This window comes from Pleurodeles waltl, chromosome 7 (assembly GCF_031143425.1).
Source record: "Pleurodeles waltl isolate 20211129_DDA chromosome 7, aPleWal1.hap1.20221129, whole genome shotgun sequence".
NCBI classification, from domain to species: domain Eukaryota; kingdom Metazoa; phylum Chordata; class Amphibia; order Caudata; family Salamandridae; genus Pleurodeles; species Pleurodeles waltl.
In genome coordinates this window covers 102,844,099-102,860,722 of record NC_090446.1, presented here as the reverse complement: position 1 = coordinate 102,860,722, position 16,624 = coordinate 102,844,099, and the positions used below count along the sequence as shown (strand labels likewise).

The 16,624-nt window shown below is 43.0% G+C and overlaps 1 long non-coding RNA gene across 1 annotated transcript in view; it reads right to left on the bottom strand.

Moving 5' to 3' along the window:
• LOC138303771 (uncharacterized) overlaps positions 1 to 16,624 on the bottom strand; it is a 46,020-nt gene that overhangs the window by 28,746 nt on the left and 650 nt on the right. The window lies entirely within an intron of this gene.

Below are 16,624 nucleotides of genomic sequence, written 5' to 3'. Positions count from 1 at the left end.
GAACCCCAGGGACTATTGTCCAGCACACCAACAGCACAGCAGACTGTGCAGTATAGTAATCCAGGACATAGTGGGCAGTACACTAATAGCACATGCAGGATTTACAGTGTAGTAACCCCAGGACATATTGTACAGTACTCTAACAGCGCAGGAGTACTTACAGTATACTGACCCCAGGGCATATTGTCCAGTATACTAACAGCACAGGAGTACTTACAGTATACTAACCCCAGGACATATTGTACAGTACTCTAACAGCACAGGAGTACTTACAGTATACTAACCCCAGGGCATATTGTCCAGCACACTAACAGCATAGCAGAAGTTACAGCACATTAACCTGAGGAAACATTGTGCAGTATACTAACAGAATAGCAGAACTTTCAGTATACTAACCCCAGGACCTAACGAACAGTACACAAACAGCACAGCAGAATTTACATTATACTAACCCCAGGACATACAGTATAGTATCCTAATAGCACAGCACAATCTACAGTACACTAATCATTGGACATTTTGAACAGTACACAAACAGCACAGCAGAATTTACAGTACACAGCAGAATTTGCAGGATACTAACCACAGGACCTTATACAATATATTACCATCACAGCAGAATTTACAGTGTTCTAATACCAGGACATGGTATGCAATACACTAAAAGCACAGAAGGATTTACAGTACATTAATTCTGGCACATATTAAACAGTACACAAACAGCACAGCAGACTTTACGGTATGCTAACCATGGGACATATTGCACTGTGTCCTAACAGCACAGCAGGATTTACAGTATACTAACCCGAGACATATTGTACAGTACACAAAGAGCACAGCAGACTTTATAGTATACTAACCCCAAGACACATTGTACGGTAGAGTAACAAACCAGCAGAATTTCCAGTGTACTAACTCCAGGACGTATGGTACAATACACCAGTAGCACAGCAGAATGTACTGTATACTAATGCCACAGCATAGTTTACAATAGGCAGGGATTATGAGATACAAACACCACAACACTAAAGGATAGTGTACAAAAGGCTAACACCCCCGGGGGGTTAACTGTATCGTATACTAACACCACAGTAAGTTTATAGTTTAGTAACACTAGAACAGAGTTTACACTATACTAACACAACAGCAGAGTTTGCAATACACTAACAGCACAGTAGCATTCACAGTACACTAAAGCCACAGGAGAGTTTACAATATATCAACAACAGAACAGAGGTTACAGCATACTAACACCACTGCATATACAGTACAGTGACAGCAGAGTATACAGTATTCTAGCACCAGGGCAGAGTTTACAGCATTCCAACACAACAGGAGAGTTCACAGTACACTAACATCAGAGCAGAGTTCACAGTATACTAACCACCACTAAAGAGTTCAGAATCAAAGAACACCGCAGGTGATCATGGCTTATGATATACTGTCAATACAGAAGAGTTGTTTATTACTTATTATGGAGTTTTTACGTGCTATGCTACTTGTAGTCATTCAGTTATTACAGAGTTTACAATGTACCAACACCACAGGAGAGTTTAGAACAGACTAACACCAATCATGGCCTAAAATATACCAGCACCACAGCAGAGGTAACATGGTACTGAGATGACTGGAGGTTTTAACACCACACAAGAGTAGACATTGGACTAATACCACAGCAGGCTTTACAGTATGCCAACACCACAGAGGGGGGACCTAGGATGCACTAATCCGACAGCAAGGGTTACTATATATGAAAAAAACACATGGCAATGTGTAAAGCATAAACAGTTCAGCAGAGTGTAGAATATAACATCAACACAGGACAGTTTTGATAAAAACTAAAGTAGTGGGATTTAAAATGTGCTATCTCCAAGGAGAGATTAGAATAGATTACCTCCACATAAACCATTAGAATATTGGTTTAAAAAAGAGGCTCTAACCATGTGGGTTTTAAAATAGGCTAACGTCACAGCAAGGTTTACAATTTACCAACACAGCAGCAGGTTTCACAATATACTATTACAACAGAATGATCTACGTAATATTCCCACCAAAGCATTGTTTTCAGAATACTAACACAACACCGTTTTACAATAGACTAATGCAACTGGACAAGTTACAATACTTTAACATCACAAGAGTGTTTACGACAAAGCAACACCACCACAGAATATACTATAGTTTAGCACAACAGGAGGCTTTACAATATATCTAACAGCCCACAAAAGCGCCTGGAATAAAATAATATTATAGTAGGAATTACAACATACTAATGCCACAGCAGGGTTTCCAGTGGAAGAACACCACAGTTGGGTTTACACTATTCCAATATCACAGCAGGACTCACAGTATAATTTGATCATAGAATGGTTTACAATAGAGCAGTTTCCACTGGAGGGTTCACAACATACAAAGAAGACAGCAGGGTTTATAACACAGTAACACCACAGGAGAGCTTTCAAAAGAGCCACCATAGCCAGCTCTTGGGTGATGTCACCGGTGCCACTGCACCGTGAGCTGACTTCTTGTGGGGGTGCCTTGGTGCAAGTATATTATGGGTTTAAAAGCGACTGCTGCCTATTCCTTGCCTCTAGCAATTTTCAGGCAACAATTAAAATGTCAAGATAAGTCTGGTGATTAATGTTCTTCCTGAAGAGAGACAGAGCTTTGTCTAGTGGACGTTTTGACTCATCCTAAGGGAGCACAGAGGGTTAATAAGGATGCTGCAAAGAACATATACCATGCAGATCACAAAGTGCACATAATGTAAATAGGTCATTTATTGCTTTTGTCGGAGAGATCCTTTTGTTACTTGCAGTTTATAAGTTAAAATCGTAATATAGAACAGTGAGCTATTAACCGTCATTAAAGAGCTGCATGAAAACTGCAAGGTATAGATTAGAGTGTTATGATTTTTTCTCCGGTCTCTCATTATATTAATGATGCATACAGAGTTCATTTGGGTAGAAATCAATGCTAATTATTAAAGATAAACCTCAACCATGGTGTTACATTTTAAATTCTGAATTTGGGCTTCTCCAGACCAAGCACTCTTAAACCACACTGCCTACCAGTATGGGTGACATATGACTGGCACACCTTGTAGTCCTCTGTCTTATGTAACATTTCCTATACACTGATTTACACAGGTGTGACTGATTGTCTCCTTGTAATGTGTGTGTGATGTGAAGTGCTCCGACGTCCTACACTGGTAGGAGTGTCACTATGACACTAATTGAATTTATCTGAGAGAGAGTGGTTATAGAGACTTGAGGGGTACTGGTAAAGGGTGGTAGTGAGGGGATCCGTGGCAGAGGTGGTCTTTGGGGGTGCCACCAAACATTGTCATACCGGGCGCCACCAGAACTAAAGCCGGCCCTGACAGCAACACAACAACCGTGTTCATAACAAACTAACGCCACAGCACAGTTTATAATAGACTAACAATGCAGCAAGGGTTACAATGGACTAACACCACAACAGGGTTTATATTGGATTTATGCCCTTACAGCTTTTACAGTCTTCAAACACTGCGGCAGACTTTACAAATTAGTAATGCCCAAAGTACAGTTTTCAATAAGGCAACTCACAGGTGAGTTTACACCACATTAATGCCTGTTCCTTGCTTACGCTAACAACACACTAGAGTTCACAACATAACAACACCCAACAGGGATTATTAGGGATTAAACACTGCATTAAGATTCACGATATACTAATCCACCACCAGTGTTTGCCATTCCATTAAGTCCAGAATGATGTCGGAAATTGTTGACCTGAAAAAGACTGGATGAATGATGCTTCCTGGGGTATGCAAGGTCTATGACTAGGTGCACAGTAGTCATACTCGCCAAACAGGCAGCTTATTACCTTCCCAAGGTTTCCATACATATCCTGGGGTGTGTCTAAAAGTATGGTTGTCACCTAACAACATATCTTCACGGTGCCAGATTCCGTGTCTACTACAATTCATTGCTATCAGTGGAAGCAATCTTACAGGATGCATTAGGTTGTCTAACTAAACTAAGTCCTGACAACATGGCACGAGGGTAGAACCACACTTAACTGTCCCACATACAGCCCAACTCCTACAAGGCTGGTAGGTATCACGCAGTTAATTTTCCCTACACGTTCAATGAAATGTATTTTGCTTTTCACATACAACACTTCTCCACCTCAAAATAGTGAAAACAAGAGCATGTGGTTTCAGAGTGGAAGTGACAGGTTCCACCTCATTATTGGACTGGGGTGTGGTGTAAAAATCAAATTGATTCTGGGGCGTGTAGTCCTTGCTTACTTGAATTGCACCAATTAAACTAACACATTTGAAAAAAATAATTTGTAAATGAAAAGGCCAGGACTCAAGCACTGGAGCTTGGTTACATGGAGTCATGTGTTGATGTTATCTGGAGCACTGGCCGTGCTTGGGGGCTACAGTGAGGAGGTGTAGGTAAGCTTCTTTAGTCAATGCTGAGCTGTCTGCTCTCAGTAAGGGGGTTCAATTTGGATAGCAGAGCCCTGGTGTTTTTTTAGGTCCTCCTATACGTAGCTAATTCAATTCAGGTTTTTACTTTCCATTCCGAGACTTGTAATCCTGATTTTAAAATACAACAAACTGAACTAGATGCCCCTGGATGGATCTATGCCACTAAACGGGTATGGGAGATCCATAACTTAGGCACCAAGAAGAAAACACACATTTGCACTGCCAATAGATCTGGTGTTTACTACCAGCCTCTCGGCGCTTTCAGTGCTTTTTGTGTTATGTCATGTTTTTTTACAAAACTATATTTTGAAGAGCTGTGTGGCCCCTGCTCATATAAAAACATCCGTGGGTAAAAGCAAAAGTATTTTGCGGTCTCACAATACACACATTCCCATTGTAGTCCTTGGCAACGAAAGGGCCTACTTAGAGTGTGTCCGTGTGAAAGGTCAAAATCCCCTCACTCACAGTGAAGCTACCTATACTGAATTTGAAAGTGGGCTGACCCATTGCCCCATGCTATGGGGTTGGAAGAAAAAAGTGAAAGACACAAAAACAGGCCAATGGATGACGAGGGCTGGTTGACAGCCTCTATTATAGTAAGTATATTTTGTACATCCCATTTAGAAAATGCAAAAGACAAACAACTTCCGAATGTCTTTAATAGTTGATAAACAGTCCCATTATCTCAAGTGCAGTGCACTGCGCCGCGCCTCCTCAGCGGACAGTGGGCCCCGCCTGTTTATTTTCATAATTCCGTTCTGCGTCACTCGCATGTCTTAATATTTAATGCCACTTCCCCATTACAGCACCAGCTCCTACGTGAGAGGTTCCGGGCCCTTGACTGTCGCAGCAGAGCATCGACACAAATGAGGTCCTGTGCGGGTGGGGCCGGGAGGCACTGGTTGGCCTGTGATTGTCATGTTTATGTTTCCGTGGCCCCAGAGGTGCTTTGAACATAATGTTCTGAGTCGAATCTGTCGGGCTGTCCCACGCAGCCACTTTGCAACCTACTGATGGGATTCGGAACCAACAGGAGCTATCTATCAATAGTGCAGCAGGTGCAGCGGCACTGGGGCTTGTGGTGTAGGGCAGGGAACAAGAACGGAGCGCGTGGGGTTTTGGGGCCAATGCGGCTGACTTTGGAACGCGGGAACGACGTTCAAGTCCAGCCATTGGCTCAACAACCTACGAATTTGGGCGAATTGCTTAATCTAGTGCCTAAATAAATAATTGGACCTTGTGTAATGTGGCTGGTGCTCATGTAAAGCGCTGTAATGCCTTGCGGTCAAGTTTGCGCTGCATAAAACGGAATACATAAAAAAAAAAAACACAATTGACATGATAACAGGAATGACTGCATTGCCGTCCACTGGAAACCAGCACGCCTCTTGAACGTCCATTTTCCTCTGCGCATGTCACCTCAACCAAAACAGCGGGGACAGCTCCAACAATAACATTCACCCAAATGTGTAACCCGGTTGTTGTGCAAGCACAACACTACAGGGCCCAGGGTGTATGGGGCCCAAGTTGGCTCAGTTAGAGGTTTTTATTAACCATGTAACACGGGATTTGGGGGAGTGGGTCCGATTTTTTCTATTGCATGAGGACCTGTGGCATCATTGACATGCCACTGGGAAACAGATGTTCGCTGGTCTGCAAAGAAACATAATTATTCCTTTGCGTGCTGGTCTCTCACAAGAGTGTCAGTTAGCTCACCTGCTCCCATTTTTAGCCCGAAGCTTACCCAGTCAGCACAGCTGTCTGGTTGCGAAAAGACTGGGCATTCCGAAAGCTTCCATGAGGATGCATTCCACCCATTGCTTACTACTGACTTTGTGGTTTGGAACTCACATTATCTGTCTTTCTATGTGCTGGTTTTATGTGTTTTAGGTTGTCTAGCATGTCTTCCTCCCTCCGAGTTAGGAAAACTTGCTCACCGTAACTCCTTGTATTTTTCCACTAGTCCTCGCTTCCTGTAAACAGGTATTTACATTTTGTTCTTATATTGTCACATTTGCTGTGCATTCAAAGACAGAGGTCAGACGTCAGACTCTGTCTTCCTAGGGAGCTTGGTGTTTACTTTTCTTCTTCTACTTCAGAATGAGAGGATTTTGTGACAATCTTGCGGTACAGGAAAAGAAAAAAAAAATTTCAAGCACACAACAAAATTTGAACATCTGTAAATGAACTGTGCAAATATTTCAGAATATATCAGAATTATTAAAGCGTAAACGAGCAACGCCTTTTTATTTGTAATTTGTAAATGTTGCAAACAAATATTTTAATATGATAAAAACAAATCAGTACACTAGGTGATGTCAATTCCACACATTAATGTTTTCTGTTGTATAGTTTTATCAGTAAAACTGTAGATGCAAACGTAATGGCCATTTCAATTGAAAATATGTTGTCTGTAATGGCAGTGGCCACACCATACATACTCCACACTATGCCACTCCACTGAAGCCACTCCACTGTACTCCACTCTTCAACATGGCAGTCTACACTACAACAGGCCACTCCACTCCATTCTACACTACTTTATTCCACTTGATGACCTACAATGAATCTTGGTAAAAGTCCCCAAGACCTTGAATGAATACCTTTAGAAATCCTTGGTGAACATGTGAAATTATTTCTGTGGAAGACCTGCAATAATTCCTGGTGAAGTCTTAATAAAAGCCTTTAGGAATCCTTTGTGAAGACTCCTGGTGCAGCCCGGCAATAATTCTTAGTGAGTAACTATTACTAAAATATTTTTAAATCCTTAAAGACTCTTTGTGAAGACCTATTAAGACCGTTGGCAAAGACTTAGAATGATACATAGTAAACACCATGAAGTCCTTTGGTGTGGTTTCCTGATGAGTATCTATAAAGACCTACAAATGCCATTTGTAAAGACATGAGAACATTTATAATGGACCCTTGCATAAATCATAGGTGAAGACTAGTGAACATTCTTGATTAAGATCTACAATAATTTTAGAGAACACTTGTGAAGACTTTTGATGAAGATCTGCAAGGATTCTTGATGGATCCTTGTGACGACCTGCGGCGAATAACTGTTAACACCAGTGCCACTCGAATTATGTGATTGTGTGGCAATTTTTGCATAATTCTAGATTTGCCGTGTAATCCATCATCTGCTGAGTAACCTGCAGATTGTAACAAAAAAGAATTGATCCTAGCTCAAACGGTTCAAAATGTACTAAAAATGCAGCATCACGTGCTGCCAAACAGTGGACTAATCACCTCTGTGTTGTTTATTGCTATATTAGGGGGATAAACGGGTACTAATGAGGTGTAACCAATGCCTACAGAGCGTTACTAAGATGAAAAATGTTGAAATTTAAAGTAATACTATTACAAAATTGCTGCATTATCTTGCATAATTTGCCTTTTCTTGCCACATGATTTACTCAACCCTGTTGCATATTTTGGCTCTCTCTTGACGCATATTTCCAGTGGCTCTGGTTAATATCCTTGCATAAGTCTTACACCAATTGTCAATAAGTGACAAAATGCCCAAAAATGTTAATAGATACCAGATTATGCATAGTCTCCTGGAGCCTGAACCATGATTATTGAATAACCATTACGGGAATATACCAACGCACGTACCACAGGCCCTTCAAGGTGCTCAAAGGCAAGCTGTGCTGTTCCGTTTGGGAGACAAACAGGCATGGAGAGTTGGGCCTGTTGCCTTGAGCCTGCTCAGCTCACCCATCATGTCTGCTCATACGTACAAACAGGTGAGTGCAGGTCACCCGGCTTAGTTTTGGTATGTAAGAGACTTCCGTAGCACACGCCTTTGGAATGTGACCAAGCAGCGTGTCTGATGAGTCACTATGGGAAGTGTTTGTATCTTGCTTAGAGTCATCACCTCCTATGGAAATTAAGTATTCTCCAGAGGAGGTGGGCAGATGACTTGTGCCTAAGAAATGAGAAACACTTTCAGGCAGTCACTCAGTATGATTATATCTCATGCAGTTCTTTATCAAGGGTACAAAACAAGGCAGCTCTGAACCAGTAACAATTCAAACTTAGGAGCTCCTCTTCAACACAACACTCAAGGAGCCCTACCTTGGTGACATTGGGGGTCCTCCGTCGCAGCTACAAGCTAGAGAACACTCCAGTGAAGCGCTAACAACCTGGAGTACCTTTCAAAGAAGACCTAGGAATTCAGGGAGCCATTTATTGACAACTGGCAACAGGGGGATCTCGTTACTGACAAAAAAGCAACCAGGGGAACCCTTCAACTCTTTAAAAAACAGTCTTTTGCCTCTGAAGTGCGTCCCAAATATCTCTCATAGACGTCGTCACATCCCAGAAGTCCTTCACTGAAACCTAACATTCCAGGAACTTTCACCCAACCCAGGTAAGCATACCCTTGTTTTGTGATCAGAGATCCTAAATTAGAAGTTTTGGGGCTAAAAACATCAGCACATAAAACATTGCGCTCTCACTCGGGGTGGGCGCAGATCCGCTGCTGCAACTCTTTTATGTTACATATTTATGCATCTCTGAAGTCTAAGTTTGAGAAATAATTTATATTAGTAGAATATGTACCTTTCATATAGACTGTCATCCATAAAATGTGCAAAACAAAATTAACTCTAAGTATATAATTAAAAGACAAATGTTCTCCTGAGTCATATCCAAGTCAATTTGTTGTATTTTGTAAATCACCTTGTTTATCTGGCTTCATGTAAATTAATTATCTTTTCTTTCTATAGGACATTCACACTAACATATATATCGACACTGGGGATATGGCCTGTGTTAAAGGCACTCTGAAGTGTCAAGTACTCCACAACACTTTTAAGCAGGGCTTTTGTGCTCCAGTGGGACAGAAATAGTCCCTCTTAGTATAGTTGGTGTGTTTTAATGAAGATAATATTTATCAGTAGGGCTTTTACACCTAAAAATGGAGTGTGAACAATTTTAGACAACAGTAACACATATGTGCGGTCTGTGATATTACACAATGTTTTATAGCACGGCATATGCCAGTTACTTGCCTTCTTAGCACTGATGGTGGTGCCAGTTGCAGCTGTCATGTGTAGGTGGTGGGTTTCTCATTTAGAGACATTGAATGGGACGACGGTGCCAGGGTCAGGTTGGCGATTCGCAAGCGGAGTAGTTTATGGTGGCAAAGGGCGGCAGAGATGCTGTTTGGTAGAAGCGGTTGGTAAACAGGGTCAAAGTGAAGGAAAAATTGGAGGAAGGAGGTTGGTGGAATAAGGGAAAAGCAGTTGAAGGTGGAAAGACTTGGTGAGGTTGTGTGCAATGAGACTGGACGGAATGAGTGAACTGAGTAGAGGTGCAGTCAGTTGCAGTGTACCATGCAAGGAGAAACCAGCAGCTCAGTGTTGGAAAACTGAACTTGAGCAGAATCAAAGAGGTCGAGGTGGTGGCGAGAGGGCGGTAGGTGGTCTGAGGTGGTGCATATGTGGTGGGAGCGTGTGGGTGGTGGAGTAAGTGACAGTGGCGTACCGAAACTCGAGGGGGTCCCCCCTGGCAAAGAACCTAGAGGGGGCTCCCTCTCCCCCTGCACAGTGTATTGTGCTGAGGTGGCACATGGAGACGGGGCTACCCACCCGCGGAGGATGCGGGGGCCTTTGTTATGCCAGTGGTCAGTGATAAGAGAGGTAATGAGGCGAGGGGCACGGGTAAAGGTGGACAGAGAGAGGGGGATGCTGGATAAAATAAGAAGTGGAACGGGGAACAAGAATAAAGTCTTCAAAGGCTCTAGAGAATTATTCTCCTAGTTAGCCTGGGTAATCGTCGTGAAAGACGGGTGCCTTCTTAAAAAAATATACAATAAGGCGACAATACAATGAGGACGATCAGAAATTTAAAGAAACCCTCCCACTAACTGTATACAACTGGATAAAAAGATCCCACATGCATCCACCAACGAGATGCGTGGTTTGGAAACGATTGTGTAAAACTGCAGCAAAAATCTAACTTCAAGCATAAGCACCCTGAAAAAATGTAATTATTCTCAAAATATTAGTGCATATTCAAGGAAGGGGCCAGGCTGGCCTTTAGTGTATTCAGGCAGTGTCTGATGGGCTGGTCTGACAGGTCAGTGTGTGGGGCGTGTTTTTCTTTGGCCATTTCTGGGCCTGTGTTATGGTCTGATGGGCCAGTTTTTATAACTCGCTTATTTCTCTGATATAACCACACAAATCGCCTGCAGGAAGCATAGATGCCTGCAGCCTCCCATACCTTTGAAAACACCTCTAATGCGTGTATTTCCAAGATCAAAACTGCCCCGGTTTGCGGAATGTGGACCATTTCATTTTTTTAGCTACTTGATTCGCTAATGAGGGTCATTTCATTGTGGCGCCCAGGCCTATTTTCTGGCCCAGCCTGAGATTGATCAGGTTATATAAAACAGTCTCCAAGAAAGAAAAAAATCTTGTTCGGGTAGATTCTACTATGGACAGCAACACTCATTTTTAATTGTGGGGGAAGTTTAAAACCGGTATGACAGCAGATAAACCTAATGCAAACTTGCAAATATTGAAAAATCAGTAGCCACCAGCAGTCAGAATCACACCTGCCCTGCAGCTCACTGACACAAAAGGAATTTCAAAAGGAAGCATTTGAAAGTAAAATCCAAATAAATTCTGTAGCTCAAATTAGTAAACGAGATCCTGGAATACTTGGTAGCCAAACACAACAAGTATTTGCAATGCAATGGTTCTTGCGTTTGCTCGAGTTAGAGCTATTAGCGTTGTAAATTCCTAATTGGACTTTTCTTCCCACATACATTGAAAATGAAAAGTAAAACAGTTGACATAGGTGAGCGGATTCAAAATGCCACGGCTGCCATGAGCGTGAGAGCGAACGAGAAATACAAAAGGAAAAAGAAGTTTGCTCGCAGTCAAACGTATCGACAAACATGCAGTTGTCAATGCAACCAGGTCGATGGCCAAGGCAGTAACAAAACTGCCCCAAGGAGGGACAAACATAAAGCATTTATCAATGATAGCAAAGGAGTTTTGAAAGGCAAGCCCATGAACGCGTGATAGAAATGGGCGGGCAGTGGGCCTGGTTAAAAGCCCACAGATAGATTACAACACGTCAGAGCGCCTGCGCGCTCGACCTAAAAACAATACTTAATTTTCTCTTCCTCTGTCTTTCCCATATGAGTCTTTTGCTCGCAGTAAATGCTGAAGCGGAAAAATAAGTGGCGACCCTCACAAGTAAGTGCAGGTGCCCCGCACCGGAAACCACTGGCTCAAATTAAGCACTGTCTAAAAAGTACTAGTGAAACATCTCAGTCTCATACTTCACTCTGGGCACTTCCCAGACATATTGACTGACAGATGGGGAAAGTATGGCCTTATAAATATAGGGATGCTCTCATTGCGAACAACAACAGGAGAATGGCGGTAAACAGTGGCACAAATGCAGTTGTTGCGGCCCTATAAACAAACACATCCTGGGGCTGCTATGTAATAATAACACTGCACCTAGAAGTTAGATAACATAATTAACTAAAAACTAGACTGATCATCAAGAAAGTGGTAAATAAAACCAAGGGAAGAACAATTACTAGGTTTGTTGACTTCAGAAAAACATTTGTCTCAGTGGGAAGGCAGGATTAAACATTAAACTGCTGTAGGCCGGAATTACAGCATAATAAAACCTATTTCTGCCTCGACGTGTTGTAAATTGGAGGTAAACAGCAGGCACACTGGGCCAAGAGCCAGCCAAGAGCAGTCAGGCCAAGGTACAGTTCTGATTTGCTCAAACCCCGTATGAATGGCTTAAGCAGAGCTAGAAAAGTCACCTGCTTAGTGGCTCAGAACGACAAAACCTGTTATTTGACTGACTCAGTACAGCAGCACCTGGGATCTCCAGGGCCCTCTGAAGCTACTGTAAGAGAGCTGCAAGTCATGGGCCGTGGCAGTAAAACTACAATTATAGTTTTGCAAAAACAATATAGGCCAGCTAAGAGCTACATTTCTACTGGATTGTGCAGCGGTGGAGCACGCAGAAGACTACACTTACCTGGGGCTCAGAATAAGTGCATCTGGAAGCTTTCAATCGGCAATAACTATGCTTGAAGAAAAAGTAAAAATTGTTTCCTAAATGCATGCTTTGCTTGTAATCTATGACAGCATCCAATCTTACTGTATGAGAGGAAAGTCTGGGTCCTAACTTTAAAAAACAATCATCAGCAAAGCCAAAAGTCTTGCCTTTGCAAGAGCTATACGCATTGCCAATGTGTTTTAACCATGCTCTACACCAGCGTGGCTGCTGTTGAGCATGGCTAAAAGTTAGTGACATGTATTGGAGTGGCATAGAGTGGAGTCATGTAGAGTGGTGTAGAGCAGAGAGGAGTAGAGTAGAGTACATTGGGGTAGAGGGTTGCAGAGTATAGTGGCGTAGAGTGCAATGGCATAGAATTCAGCAGTGTACATTGCAGTGTGGCAGAATGCAGTGTTGTAGATTATGGTATTGCATAGTAGAGTGCAAGGGTGTAGCGTAGAGTTGTGCACAATAGAGTGGGCAGAGTAGCTTGGTGCAGAGAAGAATGCAATTGAGTGCAGTGGCACAGAGTACAGTGGTGCAGAGTACAATGGCATAGAGTGATGCAGAGTCGAATATACTGTAGTGCCCTAGTGTAGATTACAGTGGTGTACAGCAGTGCAGAGTAGAATATAGTGCCACAGACTGTAGTGGCCTGGAGTGCAGTGGATTGCCGCAGAGTAGAGTGCAGTGGAGTGATGTAGAGTGGACTGGAGTAGAGTGCACTAGCATAAAGAGTTGCAGAGTATAGTGGCATAGAGTGCAGCGGCATAGAATTCAACAGCGTACAATGCAGTGGCAGAGATTAGAGTGGTGAATAGTGCAGAGTGGAGTGGTGCAGACTAGAGTGGCATAGAGTGCAGTAGTGTAGAGTGCAGTGATGCAGAATAGAGTTGCCTAGAGTCCAGGGATGCAGAGTAGAGTGGCGGAGATTGCAATGTTGCAGATTAGAGCCTTGTACAGTGCAGTGGTGTAGAGTACATTGGTGTAGATTGCAATGGTGTAGAGTACAGTGGTGCAGAAACGTAGAGTGTAGTGATATAGAGTGCAGCTGTGAAGAGTAGCATGTATAGAGTGCAGTGGCATATAGTGGTGCAGAGTGCAGTAGAGTTGAATAGACTGCAGTAACAGAGTAGTTTGTTTCAGAGTAGAGTGGAGTGGTGTAGAGTGGAGTGGCGCAGGGTAGAGTGCAGAGGAGTGGAGTGTAATGGTGTAGAATAAAGTGGTGTAGAGTGCAATGGCATAGAGTGCACGGGTGCAGAGTAGATTAGAGTGGCGTACAGTGGATTGAACTATGGAGCAGTGGTGTAAAGTTGTGCGTTACAGAGGAGAGTGCATTGGAATTGAGTGCTGTGGAGTAGAGTGCAGTATGGCAGAGTGGCGATGTAGATTGGAGCGGGCTGGAGTGGTGGAGAGTAGAGCAGCGTAGAGTGCAGTGCAGAGTACAATGACATAGAATGTAATGGTGTAGAGTAAAGTGGTGAGAGTCCAGTGGTATAGAGGGAAGTGGTGCAGAGTAGATTAGAGTGGTGGGCAGTGCAATAGGGTGCAGTGGTGCAGAGCTGAGTGTTTCAGAGTAGAGTGCATTGGAATAGAGTGCAGTAGAGTAGAGTGCAGTGCTGCAGAGTGGCATAGAGTGGAGTGGTTCAGAGTGGAATTATGCAGGGTAGACTGGAGCGGCCTAGACTGGAGTGGTGTAGAGTAGAGCGATGTAAAGTGCAGCGACATGTGCAGTGGGGTAGAGAGGTGCAGATAATAGTGGCATAGAGTGGTGCAAAGTAGAGTGCAAAACAGAGTTGAGGTGCGTACAGTGGAGTATGCATGGTGTGGTGGGACATTGTCCTTACAGACAACACTTTGTCATTCCAAGAGACATACAATTTAACTAATAAATCTATTCAATGCACTAAGGATAATGTGTGGAAATGGCATCACCTGGTGCATTGATTTGTTTTGAACATATTAAAGTATTTCTTTCCAACAGACTTCAGAATTTACAAAAAATTTGCTTTCCTAATTCTGATATATTCTGAACTACTTGCACAGTTAATTCAAAAGTTGTTGTGTGTTAAAAAACACTCCTTTCCTACCCCAGTATCCAGCAAGATTGTCACATGAATCATCTCACTTTAAAGTCAGCGAAAGAAAAGTAAACACCAAGTGCTCTCCGCAGACGGAGCCTGATATTTGACTTCTGTCTTTGAATGCACAGCAAGTATGGCAAGATAAGAAAAGATTTACAGGCCTGTTTACAGAAAGAAGCACTTGTTGAAGAATACAAGGGAGTGGTGTGAAACGCCATTACTCCTTGGGAGGGGCAAACTCACTTCAGACAGCCTAAAACAAATAAAGCCAGAAAATGTGAGTTACAAACCAGAAAGCCTATGGTAAGCAACGGGTGTAATGTATTCCCAGGGAAGCTTTCTGATTGTCCCCAAGATGTCTTTAGCAAACCAGACAGCGTAGCTATTTGGTATGCGTCGATCTAAGAAGGGTTGTGCACAATGGGAGAAGACTCCCAGCGAGCCCTGCTCCTCCACCTCTCCAAAGAAGTGTTGTGAGTGCTCAGGAACTGCCCAAATTATTGGTGAAGAGATAAACTGGAAAGATTCTCTGGCCTTCTTAATACCCCAAGGCACATCTCTAAATTCTGGGGGCTTCTGAATACCAAAAAGTGCATCTCTAAATCCTGGTGGCTTCTGAATACCCAATGGCGCATCTCTAAATTTTGGAGCCAAATCAAAGAAAGTGAAAAAACGCCATCCAAACTGCAAGGAGATGGAAACCTAATAGCAAACTCTTCAAAATGATCACTGGGATACTGGTTTGAACCCTACCATCCTCCTTGGGGGCTTCCTCTCAGAGAGTTAACATAGGCAGCAACCGACAGGAGGTGGAATTGCCCTATCTCGTAAAGAAAGCATTAAAGTAGCTTTCTGGTAGATGATGTTACAGTACATCTCAAAACCGACACTGACATCATCAAGCCAAAGAACATTCTAGGATACCTACTGTTGGTGATGCAGGCCTGCTAAGTTTCCCTGGTCCGTGTGTGATGTGCTACTTTGGTCCAGGATTTCTGCTTGAATTCTGGGACTTGTAGTCTTGTTTATTACATTATAAAACAGGACTGCAACTAATAGAATTCAAAGGAAAAAACCTGGACTGGAGGGTCATATCGTACCCGAACCTGGGAAACCTGGCAGCTATGGTGATGGTTAGAGATCCAGGAATGGGCAAAGAGGTGTTTTTTTCTGTATTCTAAGTGGCCCCTTGAAAGAAGCACAGTACAGTGGTGAGTTACTTGGGGCCAGATGTAGCAAAGGGTTTTACCCATTCTGTGTCTATGGTAAAATGTGTTCGTACATATGGCCCCTGGTACCACACAGCAAGCCAAAGTGTTAAAAATCACTTTCACAAAACGCTGAACTCAGAAAACAATAAAAACCTACAGCAGAAAGGTTCACTCCAAAACAGACTGGAAGGCCACATGCTGGGGACAGAGGCCGGTCGAGACAGATAAAAGCACAAGCCTAGAAAGAGACAGCATCTGCCATCAGGGCTCCCTGGCAGTGGCAGGGGACACTTTCTTTCTATACTGCCTTGCGTACAAAGAAAGGCGTGATATTTACTTCCTCAATCTGTGGGAAAAGTGAAGTATTTATTCATGTAACAGAGAAGAAAATAGATGTCAGACAGCCACCAGAAACAGCAGAATGTGCAGCAAAATGTCTCTATGCATGCCCCCACAAGAGACTGCACGTCAAACAACAAGAACTTGCACACAGCCTAGGAAATGACACGATTCCTGCAGCTGAGACTGTGACACGACACGTGTTTGTATTCTGTGTGTTTTATTTTGCTGAAAGGTGAGACAACAGCAGCTCTTGTCAGCCTGGCTGCAGTGGTTTCACTAGTTGCACATATTTTTTTTTTGTTGGGGGGGCTTGGCCTGTGGCTATACTTTTAAGGAATTATTACTGGCACTTTTCAGGAGGGCTGCTGCACTTTTACTTGTTTTAAGTGCCAGCAGTCTGTAGAGGGGCTGCAAAGCTTTCTAGCAATTCTCTGCAGACCTGCTACACTTCT